The sequence below is a fragment of the Chlorocebus sabaeus genome, chromosome 2 (genome assembly GCF_047675955.1).
Source record: "Chlorocebus sabaeus isolate Y175 chromosome 2, mChlSab1.0.hap1, whole genome shotgun sequence".
Lineage (NCBI taxonomy): Eukaryota > Metazoa > Chordata > Mammalia > Primates > Cercopithecidae > Chlorocebus > Chlorocebus sabaeus.
This window is the reverse complement of record NC_132905.1, coordinates 64,187,881-64,201,738: the sequence shown is the minus strand read 5'-3', so window position 1 is coordinate 64,201,738 and position 13,858 is coordinate 64,187,881. Positions and strand designations below refer to the sequence as shown.

Sequence of the window (13,858 nt, the reverse complement as noted above, 5' to 3'; positions counted from 1 at the left end):
TAAGTGCTTCTGTGGCTCTTTATGTCTAATTATTTGTGTTCTCCCAAATCATTATTTGTGGACCATTTCCATCCCCTTCTCACCCACCTGCCACATTGTACCCAAGCAAGTGACCCTACTGTGTGCCCGGTGGGTACTATGGGGAGCTCCTTTCACAGCTAAGGAAGGAGAGCACATATTGGGTGGAGCTGTGGCATGAAGAAAACCCAAATAATCAGACGGTAAAGGAAAACACAAGGTGAGGCCGGGCGCGGTGGCTCAAGCCTGTAATCCCAGCACTTTGGGAGGCCGAGACGGGCGGATCACGAGGTCAGGAGATCAAGACCATCCTGGCTAACCCGGTGAAACCCTGTCTCTACTAAAAAATACAAAAATCTAGCCGGGCGTGGTGGCGGGCGCCTGTAGTCCCAGCCACTCGGGAGTCTTGAGGCAGGAGAATGGCGTGAACCCGGGAGGCGGAGCTTGCAGTGAGCTGAGATCCGGCCACTGCACTCCAGCCTGGGCGACAGAGCGAGACTCCGCCTCAAAAAAAAAAAAAAAAAAGAAAACACAAGGTGAGGATGGAGTGTGCATGGTTTGATTTCAATGTTGGGGTGAGTTGGGGAGGATGGGGCTGGGGGAACCAGGGCATGAGGCTGGAGAGGTGAGCCACAGTGAGATCAAGCAGCCCTGGGGCTCAGATGAGGATTTAGCCTTTATCATGGGAGCAGTGAGTGCTACAGGATCATTTTAAGCAAGGAAGTAAAATGATTCAAGTTTCAAAACACTCACTCTGGCTTCCAGGTGCCAGGTGTGGCTGGCATTCCAAGTGATTTACTTTGTCCTGCAGTACGAGAACCCCACCGATGTAGCTGGGTGCATGGACGGCAGAATAGAGACCACACTTCCCAGCCTCTCTTGCAGTTAGGGGTAGCCATGTGTCTGCATTCCCACCACGAAGAGGTAAACCGAGTACCAAGTACAACTTCTGAGCTGTGGGGGCGAGGGGTCTTTAAAGAGACCAGAGTATTCTTTGCCTCTTCCTCTTTCCCTCTGGCTGGAATGTGGACATGATGGCTGGAGAATGAGCAGCCACCTTGGACTATAAAGTGTCGAGGGTGGAACAGCAAGATAGAAGGAGACTGGGTCCCTGAGGATCAAAGAGCCATTTTACCAGCCTGGGACTGCCTGCTTCCAGGTTGGTAATAAGAAAGAGAAATCAGCGTCTATCCTCTTTAAAATAGGTCACTCTTCTTGTAGGCTCCCTGCCACTCTCAGCCAACTCCAAACCCAGTAGATCCAGTTGGCACAGATGATCTTGGAGTTGTATGGCCCAACTTGGGTAGAGAACAGAGGGTGCTCGTGAGCCTTCAACTTCCTGTTCACACTGTCAGGCTCCAGCCCTGACTGCCCAGCTCTGTCCATCCAAGGGCACAGCCTAGGTCAGCCCAAAGGAATTGGCTGGGATCTCTGCCTGGGCCAAGCTCTGATAGGTGCAGAGCTCATTAGGACCTGAGACCAGGCCTCCTGCTGCTGCCCTCACAACTTTGAGGAGCAGGACAGGGAGAGGATGGTGGACAACGGCAGGGTGGCGCTGTCCATCCTGGTGGGCCACTTCCAGCCCCTTCTCACCCACCCTCCACATTGCACCCAAGCAAGCTTCTTAGTGCCCTCTCCCAATCTCATAAATTCCACACATCACTGTCTTCCCACAGCCGTCCAAGGCCCTTGAGATGACATCCAGTCACCTATGTGGCATACCAGGCCCTGTAGGACATGGGCCCTGCTTGACTCTTCAATGCTCAAACTCATGGGCACAAATCCTAGCTCTTCCTCTTAGAAGGTCTGTGAACTCAGGCAACTTGCTAAAGCATTTTGGGTCTTAATTGCCTCATCTATGAAATGGAGATGATAATAACAGCTACTTCCTAAGTTGTGAAGCTTAAGTGAGTCAGTACAGGGATTCTGGTGATTTACTGCGGCATAACAACCCCAACATGTAGTACTGTTAACCATTTTCTTACTCTCACAGATTCAGACAGAGCACATTGGGGTGGCTTTCTTCTGTTCTACAGTATCTGGGGCCTTAGCTGAAAAGAGTTAAAGGCAGGGGACTAGAATCATCTAGAAGTATCTTCCCCTAACGTGTGGCAGTTAGGAGTGGCGCAGTGGAGACTGCAGGCCAGAACATCCACACATGGCCTCTCTGTGGGTCCTGGGCTTCCTCCCAGCATGGAGGCTGGGTTCCAAGAGTTCCAAGAATGAGTGTTCCCTGAGACTCAAGCAGAAGTGTCACAGTCATTTTATTATTATTTATTATTTATTTTTTTTTTTGAGAAGGAGTCTTACTCTGTTGCCCAGGCTAGAGTGCAGTGGCGTGATCTAGGCTGACTGCAACCTCTGCCTCCCGGGTTTAAGTGATTCTCTCGCCTCAGCCTCCCGAGTAGCTGGGATTACAGGCGCCCATGACCACATCTGGCTAATTTTTTTGTATTTTTAGTAGAGATGGGGTTTCACCATGTTGGTTGGCCAGGCTGATCTCAAACTCCTGACCTCAGGTGATCCGCCCACCTCAGCCTCCCAAAGTGCTGGGATTGCAGGCATGAGCCACCACACCCAGCTGGCATGGTCATTTCTAACCATATTTTATTCCTGGGAGCAATCAATAGAGGGGATATAGCCCCACTTCTTGATTAGAAGACTTTAAAGGAATTTGGAGTCATGTTTTAAAATGGCTTGAACAGTGCCTGATCCCATAAGCACTTATACGACATCTAGGAGAATTAGTAACGGTATAATAGTACCAGGGTTCAATCCTATGTGTGTTGAAATAGTTGTATCAGGCGACACTAGTCATAAAGGGGTTAATGGAGGAAGCATGGGGAACAGGTCCCTGGAATCTGACGTCCCATCTAGGCCAGAGAGACACTGAAGGATACAGCTAGGATAATATAAGCTGAAATGTCTTGGTGCCAAGCATCAAGCCAAGCACTTTCCATGAATGATCTTCTATCATTCATACAGTAATCCAAGAGGCAGATCCTAACATTATGCCCATTGACGGATGAGAAGCTAGAAGCTCAGAGAAGTAATGGGTCTTGCCCAAGGCCACACAGCCAGGGAGGCACAGAAAAGATTTGAACTCAGACAGTGGGTTCTCAGCCCTGGTCCTCACTTCCCAAGACTAAGCTGGGCAATAGTCCAGCCCGCCAGGTGGAACAGACCGTCCTGACTGTTTGGTGACAGACAGGGAGGGCTTGTTCTGCTGGACGGAGAGCCAGAACCAGGAGGTTTGTCAGCTGCAAGCCTACAGCCACAGGCTGGGGGAATGGGGCCAAGACCTCCGTCTGGAAGAGTGGGGGAGGGAGTGTGTGGAGAGAACCCAAAGAGCAAGGCACAGCCCCCTCCAGAGGCAGCCAAGCACTAAGGAATGGAAATAAAGCCCAGGGATCACAACAAGGCCCCAACTTCTGCTTCCTGGAGCCCCAACCAGCTTGTCACTGGTCCCCCACCTGGAGCAGGGCTCACCTGCTACTGGAGGTCAGGAGGGAAATCTCAGCTGTAGGGTGAGGAGGATGGGGAGAGGATCACCATTCCATACAACAGCCAGGGAAAGGGCACAGAGGGGGCAATTCCAACAGCAACAAGCACACCTGGTGGGGACTGCAGGATGAGTCTATCTTCTCTTCTCATCTACTCCCTCTCCCTTCCTCCCCTCATTCCACTCCTTCATTCTATCCCCTCTTTTATTGATTGACTGATTGATTGATTGAGACAGAGTTTCACTCTTGTTGCCCAGGCTGGAGAGCAACCTCCGCCTCCCGGGTTCAAGCAATTCTCCTGGCACAGCCTCCCGAGTAGCTGGGATTACTGGCATGCACCACCACACCTAGCTAATTTTGTATTTTTAGTAGAGACAGGGTTTTCCCATGTTGGTCAGGCTGGTCTTGAACTCCCGACCTCAGGTGAACCGCCCACCTCGACCTCCCAAAGTGCTGGGATTACAGGTGTGAGCCACCATTCCCAGCCCCACTCTTCTACTTATTTATCCTATACTTCACTCCCTATTCCTCCCTCCTCCTGTCCCCCCTCCTTCCCTTCTTCTTGTCTTCTTTCCTTCCTTTCATTCCTTCTCTACATGGAACCTCAGATGGGAGAAGCTACATTCTCCAAAGACAAGGGGAAACCTGGTCTGAACCTGGCCCTAAAAAACTCATTTTATGGATTCCACCATAAAATGAAACATGAGGCCAGGAGCCATGACTCACACCAGCACTTTGGGAGGCCAAGGTGAGACGATATCTTGAGGCCGGAGTTCAAGATCAGCTTGGGCAACATAGGGAGACCCAGTCTCTACTAATAATAAAAAATAAAAAAATTAGCCAGGCATGGTGGCATGCTCCTGTGGTCCCAGCTACTCCAGAAGCTGAGGTGGGAGGATCTTTTAAGCCTGGGAAGTAGAGGCTGTAGTGAGCCATGATTGCACTACACTTCAGCCTGGGCAGCTGAGTGAAACTTTGTCTCTAAAAAAAAAAAAAAAAGAAGAAGAAGAAAAAAAGAAAAAGAAAAGAGAGAAAGAAACATGATTCCTAAGCTGTCACAAAACCAGCCCTAACAGTGTCACGAGCCTGCAATGACTTTCCTTGACCCTCCAGAACTTAGCTGGAAAAGGGGTGTCGACTCCTCTCTGCCCCCTAAGTATAGATGGCATCCCCCAGGGTGTGTGAGCATCCTGGGTGTTCCTAGGAGGCTCATGGGGCATGGATGATAAGCTGGATCACCTTGAGCTAATGGTTAAGCCCCTCTGAGCCTCCGTTTTCTTGGCTGAAACAATTTACAATTTTGTGGGGTTGAGACTGGGTGACATGCAGTTGCACCCTGTCACAAGAGTGCTTTGGCCTTGCTTAGTCCCTTGCTGGCACCAGCCTCTGACCTTTCTCCTAGGCCTGGAGGCAGAGCCAACTCCCAGCTGATGTTGGCGAGTGTCTGGGAGGGTGGACAGGCAGGCTGTTGGGGCCGGCCGCGTGCCCAGAGAACCTTCTGTGCCACTGTTCCCTCAGCCAGGCAGACCCGGCCCACCGGCTACTTCCTGTGCCCCTGGCAGGACAGGGCTGCAGGCCCCTCCTCTCCTGCATCTCTGCTCAGCTGATGGTGCTGGCCACCCCTCCTCCCCCCAGGCCCTGGAAACAGAAGTCTCCAATATAAATGCAAATTTGCTGCGGTCCCCAGTCTCCTCTGGCAGCTCCAGCCTGTGCTGCAGGCTGGGGACAGGAGCTGACACTGGCCCAGAGGAGATAAGGCACTTCTGGGCCACCCCCACCCCCAGAACCAACCACTCCTCAGCCTATCAGCTCCACAAAAAACCCCAGGGAATCCTGGCCAGCCTGCTTTTTTTCACTGTCCCATAAGGCCTGAACTGGGCTGCAAAGGCCCCCCTTGCCATAATTAAGGAGGGGGCATCCCTCAATCCCTCCAGGGGCTGGCAGGAACAAAGCAGGAAGCAAGAGAGGTGGGAAAAAGGATGGCACGACGATGTGGGGATCTCACCTCTGCCCCATCCTCCGTGAGGCTCAGGGCCACCTCTAGCCCATAGCATTCCTTTGTGTGAATTAGACACAGGTACCCTTTCTTCCTGGTGCAGCCCCTTGGTGGGATGCAAGGCATCCCCTTAGCCTCCAGCTGGGCTCCCTGGAGCGCAGTACAACTTGCACAGCTGTAAGCTACCGCCTTTGGCAAGACCCATTTTGTCTCTGGGACTTGGTTTCCCTTTGGCCAGGGGAATCATCTAGAGAGACCCCTAATGTTGCATAACTCCACTGTAGGCGAGTGCATGAAGCTCCTGGAGTTGGGCAAGGCAGCATCACAGGTGAGGTCTCTCCAGCTTGGATATCTTACCATCTTTTCATCCCTAGTTCCTGGACACTCCGTTCCCTAAGCCATGACACCATGATTTTTTTTTTTTTTTTTTTTTTTTTTTTTTTTTGAGACAGAGTCTTGCTCTGTCGCCCAGCCTGGAGTGCAGTGGTGGGATCTCAGCTCACTGCAACCTCCACCTCCCAGGTTCAAGCAATTCTCCTGCCTCAGCCTCCTGAGTAGCTGGGATTACAGGTTCACACCACCATGCCCTGCTAATTTTTTTGTATTTTTAGTAGAGACGGGGTTTTACCATGTTGGTCAGGCTGGTTTTGAACTCCTGACCTCAAGTGATCCACCTGCTGCGGCCTCCCAAAGTGCTGGGATTACAGGTATGAACCACCGTGCCCAGCCAACTCCATGATTCTTAACAAGGGATCGAGTCTCTGGCAAAAGCATTCTGTGATCCATAAGGAGACAGAGGAGGGGAGGTTTGGAGTCGACGCAGGACTCTCCCATGCCATAAGCCCAGGTTCAAGTCCAGACATTACTGGCTCCGGCTCTAATGTCACCTCCTCAGAGAAGCCTTCCCTGATGGCCTCATCTGGAGCAGTTCCTTCCCTACCTCCAGAGGCCATATCACATTGCCCTGTGGGTTTCTTCTCCCTGGCATTTATCGTTATGTGAAATTATCTCATTCATTGATGTCTTCCCGTGGTTATTTTCTGGCTCCCCTCTCCCTTACTGGAATTCAAATTTCTACAAGAGCAGGCACCATGAATCAATAACTCCTGCCCTTGACACTTTCTGGGGGATAATGACACCTCCCCTCCCATTGCGTTAGTGTAAAGTGTGCAGTGAGACAGCCAGAGTTGCTCAGCGCAGAGCCAGCCCACAGTGAGCACTCCATAAATGCTAATGGTGGTTGTTACTGTTATTAGGAGAGGGCTGTGAGTGCCCTGGTCCCAGAGGTGCAACTCCTGACACATCTCCACAAATTCCAGACCAAATTCCACTTCTTCTGGCCATGCTGCCCGCACCCACCACTGAGGCCATTTACTCACCTGAGACCCTGGGCAAACTGCTGCATCTCTCTCTGCCTCTGTTTCCTTCTGTAAACTGACAGGGCAATCTCCTTATTGCCTGAAACTCCACAAAGTTGCTGTGAGTGTCAAATGACACCATGAGAAGGATCACACTTTGTAATCCCTAAATATGATTTCAATATCGTGAAGAGCTCCGAAGGCCCCCCCTAGCCGCCCGGCCTTTGACTGTGGCAGCCTCACTGCACCCTCCAGAGCCTCCCAGCGCCCTCAGCCTGGAATCCCAAGGCCCTGCTTTCTCCTGACCCAACCCAGCCCTGGCTTAAGGCCTTCCTCAATGAGCAGTTTCCACGGAAGCAGTGTTTCTCAAAGTTTGGGCAAAAATCACACGACCTCCTCCCCACCCCCATCTGCAGGCTATCTTTCACCAACTTACTCAATATTTTTCTTTAAATAGCCTCATTAAAAAAACAAAAAGCCAATTCATGCTAATGGGAAACTTTGTGCTGCCATACATGAAAATTAGTATCAATTACTATACATGTTGATATTTGCTAAAATAAATGCTTAAGAATTAAATGCTTGGTACCTACCTCTCACCCCTCCGAAGGAAGGGAATCATGTTCAAAGGCTTTCGAATTCTCTGGAAGACTTCTTTTTCTTTTTTTTCTCATCCAAGACAATCCAGGAGACTTTTAAAAGATTCCTGACTGGGAGCACGGTCACTCATGCCTGTAATCTCAGCATTTTGGGAAGCCAAGGCAGGTGGATTGCTTGAGCCCAGGAGTTCGAGACCAGTCTTGTCAACATGGCAAAACTCCATCTCTAAAAAAAACACAAAAATCAGCCAGGCATGGTGGTGTGTGCCTGTGATCCGAGCTACTTGGGAGGCTGAGGTGGGAGGATCATTTGAGCCCAGGAGGTCAAGACTGCCAGAAGCGTGATCATGACACTGCACTGCAGCCTGGGCAACAGAATCCGACTCTGTCTCTTTAAAAAAAACCCAAATCCTTCATTGACCGGACAAACATTTTATGAGAATGTTATGTGCCCAGCGCAGGAGGCAGCAGCTGTAGGGGACCCCTTTTCCTGCCTTCAACACATAGAGGTGCTGGTTGAGGCAGAAGCTTATGGCCATTGGAAATGCAATTAATTACCCAAGAATCATTACCAAAGCAGGCCTAATTTCTTGGCTCTTTTCTCTTAACATCACTAATAATGGCATCTTACCTGTCAGGAGTCAGGAGAGGGTAGGAAGGGAGAGGACAGGAAAAATATCTGCTACAGTAACTGTTTCTTCACGCAACAGAACATGCCTGCTGACAGCTCCGGTTCAAAACATCATCTCCGGGACCCCTACTTTGCTGATTCCAGACTCTTGGGAAGGGCAATTGAACACAATGGCATATTGCTTCTTGGAAAGGAATCAAAAGTGGATCCTCTGACAAATTTGGTAAAATTATCAGAAGCCTTAAATTATATGGGCAATTTCATTTCTATGACTTTATCTAAGAGAAATGATCATGAATGTGGACCACAGCAGCTCCAGGATATTCTTGGCAGCATTATTGATCATATGAAAGCTGAAAGCAACTTAAATGTTCATCATAGGGGAGTCAGTAAATAAACACTATATATTCCATACAATGGAAAACTATGCAACCATTTGCCAATGATGTTGTAGAATATTTAGACATGGAAAAATATTCATTCATGTTAGGTAAGTGGAAAAGTAGCTATAAAACAGGATGCACATATGATCCCTTTAAAAATATATATATACATGTGCCTGGTGTGGTGACTCACACCTGTAATCCCAGCACTTTGGGAGGCCAAGGTGGGCGGATCATAAGGTCAGGAGATCGAGACCATCCTGGCTAACATGGTGAAACCTCGTCTCTACTAAAAAATACAAAAAAAATAGCCAGGTGTGGTGGTGGGTGCCTGTAGTTCCAGCTACTCGGGAGGCTAAGGCGGGAGAATGGCGTGAACCCAGGAAGCGGAGCTTGCAGTGAGCTGAGATCGCACCACTCTACTTCAGCCTGGGCGACAGAGCAAGAGTCCATCTCAAAAATAAATAAATAAATAATATATATACAAGTGCATCATAGAAACACGGAGATGGCTTTGGGTTGGAAAGGATTTCTGAAGCAAGAAACAGGAGAAACCATAAAGGCAAATATTAATAAATTAGTTACATTACAACTGATACCATTCATCAAAATTCACCATTTTTTAAAAGTAGAAAGACAAGTCACAAGCTAGAAGATGTCGGCAACAATCTGACTGACAAAGATTAGCACCCAAATATATAAAGAGCCCCTACAAATCAATAAGACAAGGATGAACAATCCAAAAGAAAAATGGGCTAAAGATTTGGACACACATAGAGAAGCTTGAAAAGATGCTCAACCTCTGAGTAATTAGAGAAATCCAAATTAAAAGCTCATTTCCTGTCTACTCAATTGGCAAAACTTAAAAAGCTGGACAAATTCAAATGTGATCAATTATGTGGAACAAGGACTCCTTGACACTGGTGATAAGAGAGTCAGTTGTACAACCACTCTGGAGAACAATTGGGCATTATTTTGCACTTATTCCCAGCAATCCATTCCTGGAGACATTCTAGAAAAACATATCAGGAGGTATGTACAACAATGTTTAGACTGGCAGGACTGAGCCCTTCCTCGGGCACCTAATAAATTCTTCTTTCTTCTTCACTGCCTTCTTTGCACTTCTGAGTGGTGTCACTCAATCCTGCCAGGTAGCCACTGAGCAAGCCAGATTCCATGGGCAGAGGTGGGTGTCATCTGTGTGAAAGTAGTGACCCTCCCAGGGAGTCTGGGAGAGGCCAAGACTGCCCTGTGTGTTAGGAAAAGAGGTGGCAGGGTTGTGGGCATGTCTAGTTAATAAATGACAGTTCATCCAAATAACAGACTGCTCTGCTGCTGTACAAAAGAATGGGTAGCTCCACACGGGCCAATAGGAAACATCTCCAAGACACACTGCAGGCAGAACAGCCACCATTGTGAAAAGGGGAGGAGTCAAGTGTATATGTACATGTTCATTAGCATGTGCACAAAATACCTTTAAGCACAGGAAACTGGCCTCAGCAGGGAGAAGGTGTGTGGCTGGGGGTCAGAGGTGGGAGAGAGACTTGCTTTTCAGGGCATCTCCTTTTGTTTCTTTTTATTTGTACATTGCACATAATATTATGAAAAAAATAACTACAATAATGTTAAAATGGAAACAAAATGCAGTCACATCAAATAGAACGCATACGTAACTATTAGGAGACTTGGGCGTTGCTCATGACCCGTTGACACAATGCTGTTTGGTAGGCTCTTCATTAAGTCTTTCAAATTTGGAAAGTTTTAAATTATTTTTCCAGCCAGCTTTTTTAGATTTCAGACTTTTCCATGGACCCTTGATGAGCCCATGGCTTCTTGGTATTGTGCCTACTGGGCCAAATGCACAGAACAGAACTTATCACTTATGCCCAGCGGCCCACTCGTTCTCCAAGGGCTACTCTTCAACACACATTCCACTGACTTACATCATCTACTGGGTTCTACTCCAGGGGTGCTTTTTAGCACAAGTGAATCCATACTCCCTTGTTCACTGTGCTCCAGCCACACTGGCTTTCTTGTTTCTCAACCCCCCAACTATGGTAGGCAGATTATAAGATGGCCCCCAGTATTTCAGCCCAGTCCTCCCCATCCTGTGTACATGTCCTGTAAAATACCCTGAGTTGTGAATATGGTGATGTTTACTCTTGTGATCAGGTTATGTTATTTGGCATAAATGACCTTAAGATACAGAAATTCTCTGGGTATGCCTGATGCGATTTGGATGTGTGTCTCCTACAAATCTCATGTTGAAATGTGATTCCCAGTGTTGGAGGTGGGCCTGGTGGGAGGTATTGGATCACCAGGGCAGATTCTTCATGAATGGTTTAGCACCATCCCCTTGTTAATAAGTGAGTTCTCACCCAGTTAGTTCATAGGAGATCTGCTCATTCAAAAGTCTGGGGCCGGGCGCCATGGCTCATGCCTGTATTCACAGCACTTTGGGAGGCCGAGGTGGGCAGATTGCCTGAGTTCAGGAGTTCGAGACCAGCCTGGGCAACATGGCAAAACTCCATCTCTACCAAAAATGCAAAAATATTAGCTGGACATGGTGGCGTGCACCTGTAGTCCCAGCTACTCAGGAGGCTGAGGCACGGGAGTCACTTGAACCTGAGAGGCGGAGGTTGCAGTGAGCCGAGATTGTGCCACTGCACTCCAGCCTGGGCGACAGAGCAAGACTCTGTCTCAAAAAACAAAAATAAAAAATAAAAGAGTCTGGCACCTTCCCCTTCTCTCTCTTGCTCTGGCTCTCACTATGTGACACCACTTGCTCTCCCTTTACCTTCTACATGATTGGAAGCTTCCTGAGGCCTCACCAGAAGCAGATGCTGGAGCTATGCTCGTACAGCCTGAAGAGCCATGAGCCAATTAAACCACTTTTCTTTATAAATCACCCAGCCTCAGGTATTTCTTTATAGCAATGCAAAAGTGAACTAGCACAGCACCTGATCTAATCCTATGAGCCCTTTTAAAGCAGTAAGTTTTCCCTGGTTGGTCACAGAATAGGAAGTCAAAGACCTGAAGCATGAGGAGGATTCAACACATCATTGCTCACTTGAAGATGGAGGGGCCACACATCAAGGAATGCAGGTAGCTTCTAGGAGCTAACAGCCAACAAGAAAATAATCTGTTACTGTCAGTCCCACAACCGCAAGGCATTGAACATTGCCAACAACAAGAATGAACTTGGGGGCAACCCATTTTCTGCAAGACCCATCTCTCTGCAACAGAGAGAGCTTTTCTTTCTTTTGACTATTAAACTTCTGCTCTTAACCTCACTCTGGTGTGTCCAAGTCCTAGTTTTCTGTGGCCATGAGACAGCAAACCTCGGGTATTACCTCCGATGAACGACACCGCCTCCTTGTGGGGGCCTGCGTGGGATCTGAGGTAGACTCCCTGAAAGGGTGAGTATAGGTGCAGACCCCAACTCTTTCATTTTAAGGACTCTGTCTTCCATTTTCTCGGGGAACAGGCTTGCCAGGGAGAACTTAGCCAATCTTTCAGTGCCCTCAGGGTGTTGGGAATATTGGCTTTGTTGCCAACTGGTCTCCTTTCATGGAGAGCCTAGCCATTGTGTGGGGCTGGAAGAAGTTCAGAGGCAACTGAGAATTCCTGGCCAGGGCAACACTCTGGCATTACCTGAAAACTTCTGGACTAACCCCAGCTTCCAACAGCCCGATGGGTGACAGCAACAGGATCTCCAAGATTTTTCTATTGAAAATTTTCCTCCTTTCCTCTCTGCAATTGCAGAAAAAGAAAAGAAAAGAATGAAATTGGAAGTGGATTTTTTTCTCCAAAGCCTTCATATAAGAACTAAGCCCAGCCTACACCTTGGTTTCTACCTTGTAATATCCTGAGCAAAGAACCCAGTTGCTCTGTGCCAGACTATGACTTACAGAACTGTAAGCTAAATGGCTGTTTGTTGGTGATGATTTGTTACATAGCAATAGACACTAATACACAGGCAATGCTGGCTTCACTCTGCGTCTTTTCTCAGATGGGTCCCTCAGCCTGGAAGGCTCTCCCCAAGTATCCACGGAGCTACTCCCTCCCTCCCACTAGGTCTCTGCTCAAAGGTCCTCCCCTAGAGAGGCTCAGACCATACCATCTGGAATAGCACCACCCCCTCATTTTCTGTTCCCCTGCCCACTTGATTTTTCCATATATCACTTATCATTACTTGACATCATATGGTTTCAATTTCATGTAAATACCTTTATTGTAAAATAATGTTAAACCTACAGAAGAGTTGCAAACATTGTACAAAGAATTCCCATATATTGTTTACCCAGAATCCCCAAATGTTGACATATAAACATATTTGCTTTATCATTCTCTCTTAGAGATTTATATAGACAGAGATTTTCTCTGAATTGTTAGAGAGTAAATTGTCAGTTTGATTCCCTGTTATCCTGGAGTACTTTAGTGTACATTTCCTAAAAGCAAGCATATTCTCCTACATAACCACAATAAAATCATCAAAATCAGGAAATTGACATTGATATATTACTACCATCCAATCTTCAGAGCCCAGTCAAATATTGTCCATTGTCTCAATAATAATGTCCTTTATAATAAACAAAAAGATCCATCCAGAATTACTCATTGTATGTCATTGTCTTATCTCTTTAGTCTCCTCTAATCTGTGACGGTCCCTCAGTTTTTCTTTGCCTTTCATTACCTTGATATTTACCCAGGTTACAGGCCAGTTATTTTGTAGAAGGTTCCTCAAATTGGGTTTATGTGACGGCTCCTTGTGATTAGATTTCGGTTTTGCATCTTTGGCAGGAACATCACAGAAGTGATTTTTCATTCTTCCCTGTGCATCCCATCAGGAGGCTCAAGTCAGTTTGTCCAGTAACAGTGATGCAGTCTTTGATCACTTGACTAAGATAGTCTCTGCCATGTTTCACTATAAAGTCACTCTCCTTCCTCTTGCAATTATCGTATCTTGTGGAAAGACTCTTTAAGACTATGTAAATATCCTACTCCTCAACAAATTTTCACACAATGGCTTTAGTTTTAGCATCTAGCAGTGCTTCTTGTTTGAATCAATTATTACCATACTAGTTGCATCCTTCCTTCTACATCTATTACTGGGCATTCTAATGTAAGAAAGAGGTTTCTCTTTCTGCACGTGTGTATGTATATATGTGTGTATGCAATACATGTATGTGTGTGTATATCAGTACTATTTTTATTTAATGGGTTATAATCTGTTACTGTCATTATTTTGATACTCAAGTTGTCCCAGATTTGGCCACTGGGAGTCCCTTTAAGTTGGCACCTTGGCTCTTTTGACATGTCTTCAGCATTACTTGAGCACTTGCCTATCTTATGGCACAGTTAGATGTT

General features: G+C 47.3%; 1 long non-coding RNA gene across 1 annotated transcript in view; it reads right to left on the bottom strand.

Annotated features, from left to right (window-relative positions):
- The window catches only part of LOC140709662 (uncharacterized), a 75,452-nt gene that overhangs the window by 22,603 nt on the left and 38,991 nt on the right, over window positions 1-13,858 (bottom strand). Inside the window, exons 2-4 of the long non-coding RNA XR_012090351.1 lie at window positions 12,143-12,241; window positions 7,469-7,700; window positions 6,897-6,975 (exon numbers count right to left, since the gene is read on the bottom strand). This is a non-coding gene — a long non-coding RNA (uncharacterized lncRNA). The remainder of the gene's footprint in view (window positions 1-6,896; window positions 6,976-7,468; window positions 7,701-12,142; window positions 12,242-13,858) is intronic.